Source organism: Callithrix jacchus, chromosome 11 (assembly GCF_049354715.1).
Source record: "Callithrix jacchus isolate 240 chromosome 11, calJac240_pri, whole genome shotgun sequence".
NCBI lineage: Eukaryota > Metazoa > Chordata > Mammalia > Primates > Cebidae > Callithrix > Callithrix jacchus.
In genome coordinates, this window is record NC_133512.1 from 77,007,896 (window position 1) to 77,028,615 (window position 20,720).

Sequence of the window (20,720 nt, forward strand, 5' to 3'; positions counted from 1 at the left end):
TCCTCAGCAAACTGACACAAGAACAGAAAATGAAACACCGCATATTCTCACTCATAGGTGGGTGATGAAAAATGAGAACACATGGACACAGAAAGGGGAGTACTAAACACTGGGGTCTATTGGGGGGAAAAGGGGAGGGCCAGTGGGAGGGGGAGGTGGGGAGGGATAGCCTGGGGAGAAATGCGAAATGTGGGTGAAGGGGAGAAGAAAAGCAAAGCACACTGCCATGTGTGTACCTACGCAACTGTCTTGCATGCTCTGCTCATGTACCCCAAAACCTATAATCCAATAAAAAATTAAAAAAAAAAAAAAAAAAACTAAGTTTTACTATAACCTTTATCTAAGTTCTATTTTTGGTTAGTTCTATTTTCTGTTTGTTAATAATCTAAATAAAATCTTTATCATTACATCTTCTAACTTGTATTGTTGATACATTGGAAAGCTACCTTTATAGATGAGTAAATTATCTTAAAAATTCTTCCAAGTTTTTCCATTTATTTTACTGGCATTTCCCAAGTACATAATCACGTTGGATACAAATGACGATTTTTTTTCTCCTCTTGGTCAGAATTTTAATCTGTTATTTATTTCATGTTTTGGTGTATGCATGAGAACTTCCAAAAAAATGTTAAATAAACGTTGTCATGGTACACATCCTAGTTAGTTCTTGATTTTAATTAGCTTTCTTCTAGGCTAGTTATTCCTAATTTGTTGCCAGAGTCCCAACCCCCTGAAATTCTGATTTAAGCAGTCTGGAGTAGGTCTCAAGCATCAGTAATTTTAAAAAGCTCCCCAGGTGATGCTTATTTTCAGAGATTGAGACCCTCCCCTTGGTTCCAGGTAATTTAGCAGGACATGATGTTGCCTGCTTATTTAATATTGATATTCTTTATCATGTTTAGGAAAAATTTGGTGTTGTTGGCTGTTTAAGGTTTGTTATTTGTTTACTTTAAAAATAGTATTGCAATGATCTATTGAGATTATTGTATTATATATGTATATAAATATTTTTTATTGGATATACTAAAGTGATGAATAAAACATCCTTGTACTCCCCAGTTAAACTCAATTTGGCCATGGCCATGGTAATTCCTTTATTGCATTATTCAGCTCAGTTTGCTTTTATATTTATAATTTATAATGTCTTTTTAGGTATTCTCTGTAATAGTAATGATTATAATAACATTATGTTTAAGGATTGTTTTCTGTGTTCCAGATACTGTTCTAAGTTCTTTAAATTATTTATATTTCAGTCTTACATCTATGGAAACTGAAGCAGAAAAGTATTAAATATCTAGCCCTTGGTCATACTGCTAGAACACAGGAGAGGCACAATTTGAACTCAGGTACTTTGGTTATAGAGGACATGCTTTAGGGCACTATTTCATGCCACTGGTCTCTGCCATCATGTGTCACCTGGGTGACACTGAATAACAAGTTCTTTAGCCTCTCACTTCTTCAGTTTGCTCATCTGTAAAACAAGGATAATAGTTATCCCTCCCTCATAGGGTTTTAGGAGGAATGTGCAAATGAATATTTGTGAAATCTCAGAACCTTGCCTGGCACTGAGCAAGAACAAAATCAAGTGTTTGTTAAATAGACCCACCGCAGGCAATCTGCACCTGTGTCTCATAGATGGCCTCTTTGGTATCAGGGTTATACTAGTCTTCAAAAAATGACTTGAATAGTTTTTATAACAACTGACCCCAAATTTTTATTGGAGGAAATTCCTTGATTAAACACATTTCTTCCATGGTTTTTTGTAAATTAGTTTTCTACTTTTCCATAATAAATTTGTTATGTACATGTTCTCAAAAATCATGTATTTTCTACTTTATTGGCATAGATTTTTTAATAATAAAAGCTTTATACTGTTACCACTTTTTACTTCTTTAATTTTGTTTATTTGAATTTTCTCTTGTTTATTAAAAAAGAAAACCTAGTTCTGATTTTATTAATTTTGTTTTGGATTTTTCTCCCAGCAAACCAATTCTTGTATTTATGTCTTAATGCTATTAGTTTTATAAATAATATCTGATTTATATATCTATCTTGTCAAGTAGAATGCTTCATTTATCTAGTTTTAATTCGATCATTTAAAGTAACAGAAATAATCACACAGCATAGAATTCCTGTGTGCACTTTCGGTCACATGCAACCATTTTTGATCTGCGCTGTTGCTCATCAACACGCCTGTGGACTGTTGCTCCAACCACCTCATTCACAGTCAGCCCTTTTCTCAGTCACAAGTATTCCTTCCCTACTTGTTCTCCAGCCTCTGTCTTCTGAGGCCTCTCTTCTAAAACAACTATTTTCTTGTCTCAGTTTATCTCCTTCCAACATATGGTGATTATACATAATTGCAACGAGGAAGGTGAGGTTAGACAATTTTCACTTCTTTTTCTGATCCAGTTGCAGGATACAAACTCATGAAGCAACAACTGATAGTTCTTCCATATACAAACAAGAAGTAACCAGAAAACTTAATAAAAGAATTGGTGCCATTTACCACAACAGAAGAAGAAAAGAAAGAGAAAGAAGAGGAGGAGGAAAAAGGGAAGAAGGGAATGAAGAAAAGGAAATGATGGGAAGGAAGGAATGAGGGAGGACAATAGGAATAAACTTAAGAAATGTGCAGTAACTATACAAAGAAGACTTTCAAAAAACTTTCCGAGAGACATTTTAAAAGAAAAGCAGCTTGAATATAAATGAAGAGCTTTTTAAATTGAAATAGGAAAAGCTAATATTGTAAGACTGTCAATTCTTTCCAAATGAATATGTAAATTTGTTGCAACCCCAATAAAATATTAATTTTAAAAAAAATAAGAGCAGCTGGTTCTAAGATTATTGTATAAATACCAAAATTCAAGCTTAGCCAGAAAAAAGTTTCTACAAAGGAAGCATAATGAATTAGGCAAGCTCTACTAGATAATAAAATATATTATAAAGCATATGTGATTAAGCCAGATAAATGAATTGATAGAAAATCCAGAACTAGACTCAAACATACACGCAAATTCAGTTATGACAAAGGTGACATTTAGAAGCAAATGCATTCTTCAGATGATAGTGATTCTACTCATAAAGTTATAATACATTTTTCTTACCAATGGTTTAATTATTATAATATTATACATTTGTTATAGTTACATTTACTATAAATATTATGCACTTTTTAGGCCAGCCACGGTGGCTCACACCTGTAGTCCCAGCACTCTGAGAGGCCGAGGTGGGTGGATCACGAGGTTGGGAGATCAAGACCATCCTGGCCAACATGGTGAAACCCTGTCTTGACTAAAAATACAAAAAATAGCTGGGTCTGGTGGCACACACCTGTATTCCCAGCTACTCGGGAAGCTGAGGCAGAAGAATCGCTTAAACCCGGGAGGCTGAAGTTGCAGTAAGCTGAGATGGTGCCACTGCACTCCAGCCTGGTAACAGAGGGAGACTCTGTCTCAGATAAACAAACAAACAAACAAATAAAATGTACTTTTTAATATAAATCAGTCTGTAAAGTCCTAGGAAAAAAATTAAGAAATTATTTTATATTCTGGATTGGGGAAAATCCTTTTTAATATTTACTGAGCACTGGTTGCCAAGCAATTTTTAAGCACTTTGCTTATGTTTATTTATTTAATTCCTACACAATGTTATAATCTCCACTTTACAGATGAGAAATCAAAGCACAAAAAGGTGAAGTAGACTTGGCGCTTGCCCCAATAGCTCAAAAGCAGCAGCGTAGAAGTACAAAGCGAAATGGTTTTACTCTAGAGCTTGTGTTAACCATTGTGATAAACTACCTGGAAAAAAGACAAAGATGAAGGCCAGTGGCAGGTCCTGGGCCAGCTTGCTGGGCTCCATCCCTCCTTGGCTGTGATGCATGGCCAGTCCCTGACTGTCATGTCCACAGATGGGTCATTTTTAGCACACGTATGAAATGTTGTAGCATTATTATTTATCCTATGAATGAAGAGCAAGGTGACCCTGCTGGCAGAAGAAGAAATTGTGTGCTACCTGGAAGTGAGAACCAGGTGAGGTGTGAAAACTGGTTAAGTAATTGTGCTAGACCTGGCAAGACCTTACTCTGAAAATACAAAATGTCATCGCAAACAATCCATGTGTTTCCCACAAAGAAAAGAAAGCTGAAGAGGCAAGCTCACCAAACAGCTGTGTGCCTGCTGGCCAGAGGGTACTGGCATACTTGTTTAAAATGTACCTATGGTGTGGTTCAGTAAGCTGCAACTTCTGCAGGATGTATGTGTCTGACAGCTCCTTTCTGCTAACCTTCCAACCAAGCCTTCTGAAGAATTCCTCCAACACGTTCTTCACTGCCTACTTCAAATTAATGCGAAATGGAAAAAAATTTTGATACAAACCTATCTATAAAGTTCTAGAAAAAAAACACAGGGGACTTATTTTTATTATCCAGGGTGAGAAAGACCTTTCTCATTAAGCTCAGATGTTATAATGGAAAAGAAGGATCATTTTTACTATGTTAAAATTTGTGTATGGAAAAAATAAAGTCAAAAGACAAAAACATGGGAAAATATTTGCTCCACCCATAGCATGCAAAAGGCTAATACGCTTAAGAGTTTTTTTTAAAAAAACCATGAACAGAGGACATAAACAGAAAATTCACCAAAAAAGAAATATAAATGGCATAAAAATATAAAAAGATGTTCAACCTCAAAATTTTAGATGGTAATTTAAAATAGAAACAAAACTATCCATCTACTGGACAAAAATCTTTGCCAATGCACAGTATTGATGAGGAGAGAGGAAAGAGACACTTCCAGACATTGAATAGACTAATTGGTACATCTTCTTTGGAGGCCAATTAAAAATGATACTAGTAATAATAATAGAAATAGCTTACATGTTTGTATCAGCTATGTCAGACAGATATTCTATGTGTTTCAGATATTCTAACTCATTCACTTGTCATAACAACCAAATGAGGTAGTTGCTATCATTGTCCCTATGAGGACACTGAGGCACAAAATATTTAAAAAACTTGTTCAAGATCACATGTGTAGTAAATGAAGAAGTTGAGATTCAAACCCAGAAAGTCTGGAAAATTCAGCCTAAAACACAACACCCACCACACACACAGGCACACACACTAACTATGGGTAATAATGGACGTGTTAGTTACTTTGTAGTAATCATAGTAATCAGTACACAGTGTACATATATGTGTATCACATCAGCATGTTGTAAACCTTGCATATATATAATTTTTGCCAATTAGATATTTTTAAATTAAAAATAAATAAACCAAGCTTGACAACATCCATAAAAATTCAAAATTTTTATACCTATTATATTCATTAGGATTAGATTCAGGTAGTTGACATAGTAAAGAAAATAACTGTTGCTTAAACGAGGTAAAAGTTAATTTCTCTCCCAATAAATAAAATCTGGAGGTGTAGCTCAGATTGGCAGGGCAGCTCTTACCCTATGAAGTCCTCAGGAGGCTGGCTCCTTCCAGCTCCCCACTCAACAACCAAAGGGTGTTGCCCTAGGCAGCATGTGAGTTACAAGAAGTAATAAAGAATAGAGGACAGAAGGCCTTTATCATCTGTCTCTCAGAGAAGTTTCTCAGAAGCTGTCATGCGACACTTCCCCTTCCGGTGCTTGGGCTGCAAAGGAGGCTGGGAAATGTAGTCTTAATTCTGGGCAGCCATTTGCACAGCTTTGCATTGTATTTCCATGGAAGAGGAAGAGAAGGGTGACTGAGGAACACTTTGCCAGCTCTTTCCTTCCTGCTGACACCACAATTCCACTTCTAGAAAAATTTCTACCAGATTAACAGCACATTTGTGTGACAACATATTACACGGACTGTTCCCCACTTACCCTTCTTCTCCCTACCTGCCCTGTACCCTGCAGACCGACCTCCATGGACTGCATGGGAGGACCTGAGCTTCCCTGTCCTCTGGGTTCCACTTCTATTCAGCAGCTGGGAAGAACTCACAGAAAACCAGAGAGCAATAGGAGACAGCAGCCAGGGTATTTTTCCTCTCGCTCCTTGGTAAAGGATTACCACTGTTGGGAGTTCCTGAGTATTTAGCCATTTATTGCTGCTTCCATTCATCCTGCCAGCACCTGTGTAAATAGTACCTCTGTTATTAAACTCTTCAGGTAAGCTTGGGATATGGCATCTGCTTCTGCTGGACCCTGACTCACACACATATGTGCAAGGGCTTTCATGACAGCAGTGCTTGAAATAGTAATAGACCAAAACAAATTAATTATTTATCAACAGGGAACTAATTAAATATCATGCAGTTATAGTAGGATTATAATGTAGCAGTTTAACAAATAATTTCTCACTATCATGTACAGTTAAAAATTTGCTAAGAAGGTAGATTTCACATTATGTGTTCCTATTGCACTAAAATAATAATAATGTCTTTATGAGCTAAAATAGAGAGCTCTCGACAGGATGCTACCAACTATATTTTAAAATATAGATATAGATGTACAGTTAGGTTTGGATTTAGATAGACTTGTGTGGTGTATTATAAATGTGTATATTATATGCATTTATATACTTAAAGGTTTTGGGGAAAAGACTAGAAACTGAGACTAGTGGTGACTCCTAGGAAAGAATAATGGAGGATAGGGTAGGACAGAGCTTTACTTTCACTGAATATCCTTTTATACTCAGTGACTTTTTACTGCATATATATTACCTTAAAAACCATTTAGAGAAAAAAATATTATTTTCCTTAGGATACATATAATAGGAAAACATATGAATAAGAGAGTAGCGTTCCTTTGAGATTCCATTACTATAAATGGGATTCCAATTTTCTGTGCCTGCCATTATCTGCCCTCCCATGCCCCCTCCTCCCTTACAGGGCCACACCAAGGGCCCTCCCTTGTAATGAAGGGCAGTACCTCCTTCCCTGGATCTACTGTGGTCCTTAATGTGCTCTCCCTCTGCACTGGCGTTATTTAATGGAGCACATGTTCTGTTCCAAAGCTGTAGGAGGTGCTGGAAATCAGGAGAATGAATAATCCCTGTCCTCAGAGAGATTATTTCCTATGGAGGAACATAAAAGTGTAAGAGGTGTCAATAGAAGTGAATGTAGAGATCCACAGGGCCCAGAGAGGGTGTGGTCGATTGTAATCAGGGACTATAATGGGGAACTGAGAGGTGACAGAGGAAAGTGGTGGTGATGGTAATAAATGGAGAATGAGGTGCCCTCCCAAGACAAGCAAAATAGGAGGGCATCTGAAGCAGCAGAAACAATGTAACTCGAAGCAGGACACTTAAGATAATTTAAGACTATTGATGGAAGATTAAAACAGCAAGTCAATGAGTTGAAAGTCATTGGTGTCATCATCATCCTGGAGAGAATCAAAAGGGAAGGATAGAAGAATGGGTTAAGATCGTCTGTTACAGTCATTATTTGGGAAAGAAAAATTAGGACTAGCTAAATGTTTGATTACTACTTTAGACTGAATGAAAATGTGATTATAATAACATGCTGCATCAAAATGTTCTTGTGCCTTTTGGGGGAAAGACACATAGGCATGAAATAAAGGCACATTGGGGAAATTGCTGATAGTTCTTGGGGCATGACAAATAGCCAGGGTATAATAAGGCTGAAAAGGTGAGGGCAGAGGCTGTATGACAAAAGCCTTTTCTGTCATTCTGGAACAGCCAGTATTTGGCTGGTCAGTGATGTAATTAGTTGTGCATGTTAGAAAGATCACTAGGAGTATGGAGGTGAGGCCAATTAAGAGACCGTGACACTAACCCTGAGTAAAGGTGGAGAAAGGACAGGCACAGAAGAAATGTTGATGCAGAAGAATCAGGAGAAGTTATTGGTTGAAGGACAGAGGTGAGGAAACAGGAGAAATGGAAGAAACCTGTATTTCTGGTTACCAAACTGATAGGGGTGCCATATACTAGGATAAAGAATAAAGGATGAAAAGGCCTGGGGAGAAAGTGTGGAGCTCGAGGTTACTTGTGAGTTCCAACTTACAAGTAACCACCCCTGACCAGGTATCCCACTATCTTACCCCACAATTATGATATTTCACTTATAATCCCTTCCTATACTCAATCTCCTTTCTCTGCTCTTCAATCCTCAAATCTCCCGTCTCCTCCTTACCACAATTTTGCCTGCTTAATGCCTACTCCCTCTTTAAGAATTAGATCAAGCCACCTTCCATCCAGGAAGTCCCTCATGACACTTTATTTTCTCCCAATGAAGGCTGACTTAGGTGGCTTTTCCTCCCATGATCTTGTAATGTTCTGTGTTTATTTCTATCATTACACCTTAATGCACATCAAATTATATTTCCTTTACAGATCAGTTTCCTCTACATGATGTTAAGCTCCTAATGGGTAGGATCTGAATCTTCCTCTCTAGTTTCCCCAGCATACAGCACAGTGTTTATTAGGATGTGATAGGCACTCAGTCATTGTTGATTGAATGAGTAAGTTATGAGTGGGAGAAGAAACACTTCTTTCTCTAAAACTTGGATGGGAGCATTGGAAGGTGTCAAAAGTTGTAGTTGTTAGGGGCTGAGTGAGGGTTTGAAGGTGTGAGGAAGTGGAAGACTATGTCTATATCATGCTGAAGAAGAGAAATTGTGGGGTAAGGTAGAGGGATACCTGGTCGGGGTGGCACTTTTGAGAGACGAGGGTGTTTACTTTAGATTCCTGAGTTGGACCTCTTTTTTGGGGGATGTCAGAGCCCAGACTGTAGTGTAGCCATGGAAGTAGGTTGCTAAAGGGACCAGGAAATTAAGGTTGTAGGAATCAGAAAATTAGAGAACTTTAAAGCTGCATATTGAACCTATGGTACCAGGATTCTGAGATTACCCACAATAAAGGCAGGAAGAGGATGAGAAGAAGAATAGGAATGGGGTTCCAGGGAGTCCAGTGAACAATGGATTTGCCCAGGGATGGAGGAGACGGAGTGAGGCAGATCGAGGCAGGAATCTCAAGGGAAAAGGGAAAGGCGTTTTGCATGAGAGGTGGAAGGTAATGGTCTGGGGTGGTGATGGGGAGTCTGTAGACTACTAACTGGCCTCTCCCTAACTCTGAAGTTTTCTTCATACTGGAGCACCCTCTCCAACCTCTAGAGATTAGGCAGTCTTTATCTTTGCTCTTTCTTCTGATGCCTTGACTCGGCTTTCCGGAATGATTCTTGATTTGAGTCCCTAGCCTTGTGCTAGGGAAACATTTTTCTGTTTCTCTGGGTATCACTCTACACTCACAGAATGCTACGATGCCTTTTCTCATACACCAAATCTGTCCTGTTTTTCATTTCCTTAATGAAAAACTAGCATGATTAACTCTGCTAGATAACGGTCTTGGTCCATTTTTTTTTGCTATAAAGGAATACCTGAGGCTGGGTAAGTTATAAAGAAAAGGGGCTTATTTGGCTCATGGATCTGCAGGCTTACAGGAAGCATGGTGCCAATATCTGCACCTGGCAAGGTCATCAGACTGCTTCCACTCATGACAGAAGGTAAAAGAAGGGTCGAGGCAGGATTGTGTGCAGAGATCACATGGCAAGAGAGCAGAAGCAAGAGAGAGAGAGAGGGGAGGGAGGTGCCAGGCTCTTTACAAGAGCCAGTTCTTGTCGGAAACTAGAACCAGAACAAACTCACTCCTACACCTAGCCATTCTTCAGGGACCCACCCCCATGATCCAGACACCTCCCACCAGGCCCGATCTTCAACAATGGAAATCAAATTTCAACATGAGACTTGGTAGGGCCAAACAACCAAGCCAAATATTCACACCATAGCAATGATAATGAACTGACATGCTACTTTGTCCAAGAAATATATTTGCATGCAAAAGATCCTCCTAGATAAATGATGGCATAATCCAATCTGCCCTACAAAGTCAATAAATAAGGAAGCCTCGCTGGTGTACCTCAAAGCACATACCCATGTATTTTCTAGAGCTGCTTCTTTTATGAGTTTAAATTCCACATAAGCAGTTATCTCAAGAGCAAATTGTTTTAAGTTAGAAAGTGAAAGATAAACAGAAATACAGATATGATGAATTGTTGGGAAGAAAGAGTAGAATAAGTGTCCTAAGCCGACAGTCATTCATGCAAGAAAGCCTACGTTCCCAGGGTTTCAGTTTAAGCAATTTGTGGGTTATACCATCAAAAACATCTCTGTTCTGGCTGGGCATGGTGGCTCATGTCTATAATCCCAGCACTTAGGGAGGCTGAGGCAGAAGGATCACTTAAGCCCAGAGGTTAAGACCAGACTGGGCAACAAAGTGAGACACCCATGTCTACAAAAAATTAGGTGAGTGTGGCTGTACACACCTGTCATCCCAGCTACATGAGAGGCTGAGGCAGGAGGATCACTTCAATCCAGGAAGTTGAGGCTGCAGTGAACCATGTTTGCACCACTGCACTCCAGCCTGGGCAAGAGAGCAAGACCGTGTCTCAAAAAAATAAAATGAAATTCTCTGTTCTTGCCTTCCTCTTCATGCTCTGTCTGTACTTGGCTGTCATAAAAACTGCCTGACATCTGCTAAAACAATTCTATCAACAACATATGGTAATTGAGTACCCCTAAAATACTGTACTAGATGTGTGGATAGAGAATACCACATATAAAATATGGTCCCTATCCTTAAGAATCTTAAGAGAGAACTAAGACAAGTAGACATGAACAAGGAAAAGTCAGAACCTGTGTTAAATCAATACTACTTTCTTTCAGCATCAAGGATCCAACTCTCTGTTGCTTTATTGTTAGTATTGCCAAAGCATTAGAAAGTTTGTTTGAGTGTTGGAATCTTGTGGAAGGTTGGCTTCTTCTGAGTACTCAGAAAGCAATACAACTTTCCCAGACCTGTTCATTATGACATCAGCCAGTCATATGGTGACTGTCAGATCAGCAGGTTCCTCATCCTCCACTTCCTGCAGAATCTGCTGGCACTTTTGTCTGTCTACAATACCACCTGGCTTAACAAAGTAGGTCAGACAAGGCTCTTGGCTCAGACAATGACAGGCACTGGAACATGCTGTAACTGAGAGAGAGACTGTGATAACATCTTCCGTACAGACTTAAGACTAGAGATCAACAAGAAGGTGACAGCTACAATCTTTCTTTTTATCATTAACGCATTTTCCTCTCTCTGTGTTATGTAGCCTGTGCTCTAATAAAATATACAAATTCAATACATTTCTGTTATTTCACCCTAGAGTGTTACAAAAATACTATCTTATATTGTAGAGTACATTTTCATTAACTGTACAAAATTCTTCCAGGTCCATGAATTCTTTTTATCCTCAAAGAAAACTCCAAAGAAGTATTATTCACCCAATTTACACAGGCCTGACTTCAGGTTGAGGTCCCATTTCACTCCACCATTAGAGTTGAGTTAGCAGTTATATTACTCACCCTCAGGGACAGGAGCTCCCTTCCTTGCAGAGCAGCGAAGCCTACTTCTAAAAGTCACCACCCTCTCTGTTTCTCTGGATCCTATTTCTCCCATCTGCCAGCTCTTTCTACTGATTCTCTGCATAGAATTCAATTCAATGAAATTCAATAGGCAATTAATGGATGTCAGCCACAGCCCAAACACCATAAATTAACACCCCCAAGGAGTGGCTAGACTAACTGGGGAGACAGAAAAGCAAATTATTATAATATGGCAGCTATTACAATAGAGGGTTGCACACAGTACCTCCGTAGTTCCAAGAGGGGAATAATTAAGTCTGCCTGATAGGCTTAAGTAAGTGGCAGTTGAGTCAGAAGTTGAATTAACAAGGTTGAGGGGGCATTCCAGGCAGATGGATCAGCCTGTGCAAAGGTAAAGGAGTGGGGAACTGTAAGAATTTCAATTTAACTCCCCTGTCATCATTTAACACCCAATGCAATTGGAGAAAACCACATTTCCCTTACTTCAAGGGCACTGACTTTAAGGGAGGTCACCAAGCCACTCACTCATGCACAGCTATAGACAACTAATTCTACAACTTCTTTCTCTGCATACCTCCAAATATTCCCAAGCCCCTTTATCAGCCTATATCTGACAACTTTGCTCACTATTTCACTGAGAAAATTGTATCAGTGAGAAGAGAACGTGCAAAATCACCGGCCCGCACATCTACCATCCCACCTCATCTATTCCCATGTATTCTGCTCTCACTGAGGTTAATACAGATGGACTGTTAATCCCTCTCTGTGCTAACTCATTGAACACTAGACATGAGGTATTTTTGCCTTCTCAAGGCCATTGATGCAAGCAATCTCCCCACCCTCCCATATCATTATTTCCCTAAGCATGTAAAAATGCTATTATTTCCCAGATCTTAAAAAAAAAAAAAGTCTTTCTGGAACTCATAATCAGTCCCACCCTGCTACTGTCTCATTTTCCTTCCCTTCATAGCAAAACTCTTTGAAAGAATTGTCTCATCCACTGTCTACAGTGCCTGTCTCCAATTCTCTGTTGAACTCACTCCAATTAAGCTTTTCCTCCATACTGCTGAAACTGCTTCTGTCACGTGCTGATGATCTCTATATTGTGAAACCCAGTCGCCATTCCTTTGACCTCATCCTACTTGACCGGCCATTAGCTTTTGACCCATTTGATCCCTCTCTCCTTGAAACTTGTTCTTCACTTGACTTGAGGAATTGATTCCCTCCTGATAGTCCTCTTTCTCCTCCTCCTTGAGTTTCTCCACCCACTCCAGTGTCCTTGGCTCATTTCTCTGCATCTTTCCTAGGACTCAATTCTTATACTTCTCTTCCTCGTCTACTGCTCTCATTCCATAGGTGATTTCATTCAAGCTCACAGCTTTAAGTGCCAAGTAAAACACTGATGATTCTCTCCTGAAGCTGCCCTCTGAACTCTGGGCTCCTAAATCCAAGTCTATACCCAAAATGAAGCTTGGATGTATGATAGGCATCTTAAAATCACCAAGTTAAAACACCAACTCCTAATATTTTTCCTAAAAACCACCTTTCCTTGATGTCTAACAATAAATGGAAACTATCCCCATCCTATGGTTCAGCCCAAAAAACTTAGTGTCTTTTTTTTTTTTTTTTTTTGGAGACAGGGTATCACTCTGTACCCAGGCTGGAGGACAGTGGTGTGATCTTGGTTCACCACTGCAACTTCCACCTCCCAGCCTCAAGCAATCCTCCAACCTCAGCCTCCCAAGTATCTGGGATTACAGGTGCATGCCTCCATGCCCAGCTAAATTGTTTTTGTATTTGTGGTAGAGACAAGGTTTCACCACGTTTCCCAGGCTGGTCTCTAACTCCTAAGCTCAAGCAATCTGCCCAACTCTGCCTCCTAAAGTGCTAGGATTACAGGTATGAGCCACTGCACCCAGACATCATCCTTGATACCTTTTTTTTTCTCTCAGATCCCACATTCAGTTCACCAGCAAATCCTATTATCTCTACCTTCATAACATACACAGAATCATAACACTTCTCATCATCTCCACCACTTCCATCCTTATTCAAGCCAAGGACATTTCTAGATTATTACAATGCCCTCTTTATCTGTCTCTTTGATTAAGTTCATACCTCTCACCCCATTCTACTCTCCAGACAGTAACTAGAGTCATTCTTTTTTAATATAAATTAGATCAGGCCACTCAACTGATTTACCATCTCACCTGGACTAAAAGCCCAAATCTTTTTATGACCTTTGCATCTTACATGATCTGTCCTCCACAACCTCTTTGACTAAATGAATGAATGAGCAAATGAGTGAATGAATAGTAGGGGAGAGGATATTGCGATGAAAGCAATGCTAGACATTTTTAGTCAAACTAACGAGTTCATACTTTATCTGAATAGAATGGATAATGAACAAAAGTTAAGAGATAAGATAACCATTTCCAATGAATTCTATTTCTAGGATCCAATTCACATGTCACCTTCTATACCAATCTTAACTTCATTTCTCTGCTAATCTTCCACCTGTACTCAGAAATCCAGCCTCTTTGCTATTCCTTTAATATGCCACGTATCCAAACTTCCACTTCTTTGTCCTCTTTGGTCCTTTTGCCTGGAATGTCCTTTTGATCTGAAACATGTTTACTCCTGCATCTAGACTAGCCTTAAGTGCTATCTTTTTGTGAATCTCTCCCTAACTGTCTCAGACAGAGTAACACCTTTTCTCCTTTGGGCTTCCAAAGTATATCTTACCCATCTCTAGTACAGATTTTATCACATCACTATAGTTACTTGTTTACAGACTGGCAAGTCCCAGGAGGACAAGATCCATGATCACTTCCTAGATGGGGCTCCTGCACTTTGCTCACCCATAATCTTCAACCCAGTAGATGCTCAATACCTGTGTTTTAAATGAAAAGGAACTAGGAAAATGAAATGAAAGTTAATGGAGGAAAATGTGTAATAGAAACTAGGAAAGCAGGTGTTGTCAAAATGAAAAGAGAAAGGATTTTCAGGAAGTAAGAGATGCTCAATACTTTCAAGATGTAAATAAGCCAACAGAAGTCATTGTATATAACAAGTAGGAAAGACTTAGAGATGTAATAGCTGAGGTTCCGCAGCATATAACAGAAATCACTTTATATTTAAGCAGAAAGTGATTTAATATGAGGAATTAGATGCTGATAACATCTTTAGAAGGGCTGAATAAATGGACTCTAGGCTGTCCCCCCTGGAATCCCAGAACAACACTCAGAATTGTACTGCCAGTGTAACCTGGATCTCTTCCACAATGGGAGGGCTAAAAACAAGATGGTGGCCACTGGAGCTGTCGGCTTCAGAGCCATGATAACCTGCTAGCTTTGCATGAGCCCAGACAGGTGCCCTATACCTGCCTCTTGATACCAGTGACTGGCCCCTAGAATCTCTGCTAATGCTGCTGCAGAAAAACACACCTCTGTGACCATGTGCATTAGTTTTCTATTGCTGTATAATAAATTACCAACAACTTTCATGGCTTAAAACAATATCCATTTATTATCTCATTTCTACAGGTCAAAAGTCCAGGTGGGCTTGGCTGGGTTCTCTGCTTAGGGCCTCCCCAGGCAGAAGTCAAGGTGCAGCAGGCTGGGTTCTTACCTGGAAGCTCTGGGGAAGAATCTACTTCCAAGCTCATTCAGGTTTGGCAGAATTCAGTTCCTTGCTATTGTAGGACTAAGGTCTTTCTAGAGACCATTCCCTTGCATGAACTTTTTCACAGATCCTCTCACAGCATCACAGCTGGCAGCAAGATCCCTCATGTGGGATTCCCCAGCCCCCCAACACTAATCTCTCTGACTTCCTTTGCTGCCTCTGGCCAAGAAAATTCCATGCTTTTAAATGGGTTCATGTGATGAGATTAGGCCTGCGCAGATCATCCCTGTATTTGAAATCAACTGTGCCAGATAACAGCATGATCACAGCAGTAGTGTCTCTTCATAATCAGATGTTCTGGGATTAGGGTATAGAACTTTGGGGGCTAGTTTTAAAATTTTGCCTACCACATTGTGCTTGCCAGAAACAATGATATAGCCAATAGATATACCTTTCATTAGTCAGAGTTCTCCACAGAAACAGAATCAATGGGATACATTTCTATAGAGAAAGAGATTTATTATACGGAGCTGGTTCCCATGGTTATGGAGTCTGACAAGTCCCAAGATCTGCAAGGTGAGCTGACAAGCTGGAGACCCAGGCGAGCTGATGACATAATTTCAGCATGAAGCCCAGCAGTCTCAAGGACCAGGAAGAGTCAATGTTTCAGTTTGAGTCCAAAGACCAAAAAAAAATTGAACAGACACTTTACGAAAGAAGACATATATGAGGCCAACAATCATATGAAAAAAATGCTCATCGTCACTGGTCATCAGAGAAATGCAAATCAAAACCACATTGAGATACCATCTCACGCCAGTTAGAATGGTGATCATTAAAAAATCTGGAGACAACAGATGCTGGAGAGGATGTGGAGAAAAAGGAACACTTTTACACTGTTGGTGGGAGTGTAAATTAGTCCAACCATTGTGGAAGACAGTGTGGCGATTCCTCAAGGCCTTAGAAATAGAAATTCCATTTGACCCAGCAATCCCATTACTGGGTATATATCCAAAGGACTATAAATCATTCTACTATAAGGACACATGCACACGAATGTTTATTGCAGCACTGTTTACAATCGCAAAGACCTGGAATCAACACAAATGCCCATTGATGATAGACTGGATTGGGAAAATGTGGCACATATACACCATGGAATATTATGCAGCAATCAGAAATGATGAGTTCGTGTCATTTGTAGGGACATGGATGAATCTGGAGAACATCATTCTCAGCAAACTGACACAAGAACAGAAAATGAAACACTGCATATTCTCACTCATAGGTGGGTGATGAAAAATGAGAACACATGGACACAGAGAGGGGAGTACTAAACACTGGGGTCTATTGGGGGGAAAAGGGGAGGGCCAGTGGGAGGGGGAGGTGGGGAGGGATAGCCTGGGGAGAAATGCCAAATGTGGGTGAAGGGGTGAAAGCAAACAGAACACACTGCCATGTGTGTACCTATGCAACTGTATTGCATGCTCTGCACATGTACCCCAAAACCTAAAATGCAATAAAAAAATAAGGAAAAAAAAAAAACAAAAAACAAAACAATAAAAATTGAGGCCCTAGTTTGAAAGAAGTCAGGCAGTAGGAATTCCCTACTACTCATGGGAGTATCAGCCATTTTGTTCCATTCAGGCCCTCAACTGATTGCATGAGCCCACCCACATTAGGGAGGGCAATCTGCTTTATTGTCCACTAATAAAAATGTTAATCTCATCCAAAAACATCTTCACAGGAGCACTCAGAATGATGAGGTGTTTTTCACTGTTGTTTGCTTGTTTGTTTGCTTGCTGAGATGGGATCTCACTCTGTCACCCAGGCTGGAGTACAGTGGTGAGATCTTGCCTTACTGCAACCTCTGCCTCTCTGGCCTACATAATCCTCCCACCTCAGCCTCCTGGGTCACTGAGACCACAGACTCATGCCACCATGTCCAGCTAATTTTTTGTGTTTTTGGTAGAGACAGAGTTCTGCCATGTTGCCCAAGCTGCTCTTCAATTCCTGAGCTCAACAGTCTGCCCACTTTGTCCTCCCAAAGTGGTGGGATTACTGGCATGAGCCACTGCTCCTGGCCTTAGAATAATGATTGATCAAATATCTGGGCACATTTAATTAACCATCATACCTTTCAAATCTCAGGCAAGTACTATATATTAGATCGGCTGAACCTAAGTCCTATCCAGAACTCCAGGTATAAGAGAATCAGGCAGCTTAGAAAGACACATGGGAACAGTGTCTTTCAAACATTTTGACCCCACATCATTATAGGAAATGCATATTTTATCATACCCAGTATAAGCACACATATATGAGTACATGAAATAAAATTTTTATAAAACATTACTTATCCTTACTAAGTGCAATGTATTCTGATATTTTCATTATGGTTCTATTTCATTTTTTAAAAAGTTCAACCTATTGAAATAGAACAGATAAAGAGGAATTGTATTAATGTACATTTAAGATGTACAGCCTGATGTTTTGATATATGTACACATTTTGAAATAGTTTCTATTTTATTTTAAATCACTCTGATCTTGACCCACTAAATTGTTTCATGATCTTCCAATAAATGAGGTATCATTAGGAAGGCAGGCTGATTTTAAGGGTCAATCTCAATCTACTGTACCCATTACAAATGACCTTAGAAAAGCCATTTTTTTTTTCAGTTATATATCTTCCAATGCCTGGAAGATAATAACAAATTTGTTAAGTGGAATTGACTGTAGAGAGTGGGCTTTCAATGCAAACTGACCACAGACTGAGAAAAGTCGGAATCTTTTTACAGTGTAGGTCCCTGAGTATTCAATAAAACGAAAGATGGATATCAAGGAATGCCCTTTTGCCCACTCCCCAGCTCAGGAAGGCTAAACTTGAAAATCTACTGGAATACATGGGAGGGATCCATTCTTTTTTTTTTTTTTTTTTTTTTTTTTGAGACGGTGTTTCGCTCTTGTGACCCAGGCTGGAGTGCAATGGCGCAATCTCGGCTCACCGCAACCTCCGCCTCCTGGGTTCAGGCAATTCTCCTTCCTTAGCCTCCCGAGTAGCTGGGATTACAGGCACGCACCACCATGCCCAGCTAATTTTTTGTATTTTTAGTAGAGACGGGGTTTCACCATGTTGACCAAGATGGTCTCGATCTCTTGACCTCATGATCCACCGCCCTCGGCCTCCCAAAGTGCTGGGATTACAGGTGTGAGCCACCGCGCCTGGCCGGGATCCATTCTTAAGGGGGAATAAAATGACTGCTAAGTCAATCTTCACGTACAAAGTGAACATGAAAAAAGTAAACATGATGAAACATAGTTGTTGAAGCATGTAAAAACTGTCAGCTTCTGAGCCACTTACAAGTATTAAGTGACTGCCTTTGATTGCCATGTCAATGCTTAAGGCACAATCCAGAGAATGTTGTTACTAAGACAATCCTCTCTTTCAACAAGTTCCCAGGTTTCATATTTCTCACCCCCAAGATGGTGAGCTGTGTCTCTCCAGGAGGAAAGGCTCAAGTGAAGAATTCATCAGTTCTCTACCCCTCTATCTCTCTTACAAAACTACTTTCTGGAAAAATGACTTATTTGTTTAAGTGTTGGATTTTTGTTATTTGAGCAAGCAGTAAGCATATTCATGAATGCATTTTCATTTAACTGCACTCATGTTCCAAGCAGCTTACAAGGATCAGCCCAGGGAGGTCAACCTGAATCAATTCAATTCTCCATCTCTCGATCTCTTGACCTCATGATCCACCGGCCTCGGCCTCCCAAAGTGCTGGGATTACAGGTGTGAGCCACCGCGCCTGGCCGGGATCCATTCTTAAGGGGGAATAAAATGACTGCTAAGTCAATCTTCACGTAGAGTTTCACATGTCAGATTTCATTGTCTGACTGTGAAAAAATTAAGAATTTGGCTTTCCTAAACAAGAAACGTATTTTAGAATCTTCTTCATTCAGTTACGTAAGAGTGTGAATGAAGGACAAATAGGGGCATTGTCTGGTACAGAAAATAAAATTTTAAGGCTAGGTAGCTTGTGATTGTTTTGTTTTGTTTTTTTGAGTCGGAGTCTACCTCTGTCACCCAGGATGGAGTGCAGTGGTGCAATCTTGGCTCACTGCAACCTCTGCCCCCCAGGTTGAAGCTATTCTCCTGTCTCAGCCTCCCACGTAGCTGGGACTACAGGGGTGTGCCACCATGCCTGGCTAATTTTTTTTTTTTTTTTTTTTGAGACGGAGTTTCGCACTTGTTACCCAGGCTGGAGTGCAATGGCATGATCTCGGCTCATGGCAACCTCCGCCTCCTGGGTTCAGGCAATTCTCCTGCCTCAGCCTCCTGAGTAGCTGGGATTACAGGCATGCGCCACCATGCCCAGCTAATTTTTTGTATTTTTTTTTAGTAGAGACAGGATTTCACCATGTTGACCAGGATGGTCTCGATCTCCTGACCTCATGATCCACCCGCCTCGGCCTCCCAAAGTGCTGGGATTACAGGCTTGAGCCACCGCGCCCGGCCCTGGCTAATTTTTATATTTTTAGTAGAGACGGGGTTTCACCATGTTAGCCAGGATGATCTCGATCTCCTTACCTCATAATCTGCCCGCCTTGGCCTCCCGAAGTGCTGGGATTACAGGCATGAGCCACCGCGCCCCGCTGCTTGTGGTTGTTTTTAACAAAATCTACAAATTGTTTTAAAATTAGAGTATTGAAATCAGTGAAATTATGATGGCTTAGGGAACCTTTATTGGTAGTAGTATCAAATATCTGGATATACACTCTATACAGCAACAATATATTTCAATCATTTATTTAAGAAAGATGTAATGAGCACCTCCTATGTGGTATTTATTGTTCTACTATAAATGCAAAGGTGATCAAAACAAACCAGGTTTTGCTCATTATGTAGCAGGAAGAGGCAGAAGATACCTGGGAAACAAATAATGAATGGATCAGCCGCATCAGAGTTGCCTAAGGCAAACACACACTATGCCTCTATACCACAGTTCCAAGAACTATGACACATTTCTCTAATTGCTACATATCATAACTGCCAGAGCGTTTCCCTTTCTCCCAACTGCATTTATTTTTCAAGAAAAGGAATACTGAGGATTCAGGGAATCAGTGGATGCCTGAGGATCAGTTTTCAAAATTGAGCAATGCCATAGTAGTCCTGGAGGTTAACGGGATCTAATAGCATACTTCACACACACACACACACACACACACACACACACATGGCTTCATTGAGGTATAATTAACATACAGTAAACGCTTGCTTTGGTTTGAATGTGTCTCCCAAGATCATGGGTGGGAAACTTAATCTCCACTGCAACAGTGTTGGGAGGTGGGGACTAATAAGAGGTAACTGGTCATGAACGCTTTGCCCTCATGAATGGGATTAGTGTTGTTCATCCAAGAGTAAGTTTGTTACCTGGGGAGTGGGCTTTTTATACGAGTTTGGCCCCCTCTTGCTCTCTTGTGTGCTCTTTGCCCTTCTGCTTTTCTCAGTGGGATGCTGCAGCACAAAAACCCTCACTGGATGCCTTTGGACTTCTTTGGCATCTTCAGGTACTCTTGGACTTCCCAGGCTCCAGAACCATAAGCCAAATAACTTTCTGTTTATTATCAGTTACCAGTCTGTGGCATTCTGTTATAGCAGCATAAAATGGACTA

General features: G+C 40.1%; 1 long non-coding RNA gene across 1 annotated transcript in view; it reads right to left on the reverse strand.

Moving 5' to 3' along the window:
• LOC144578395 (uncharacterized) overlaps positions 1-5,603 on the reverse strand; it is a 118,562-nt gene extending 112,959 nt beyond the window's left edge. The window contains exon 1 of the long non-coding RNA XR_013524074.1: positions 5,458-5,603. This is a non-coding gene — a long non-coding RNA (uncharacterized LOC144578395). The remainder of the gene's footprint in view (positions 1-5,457) is intronic.
• Between the last annotated feature and the right edge of the window lie 15,117 nt (positions 5,604-20,720).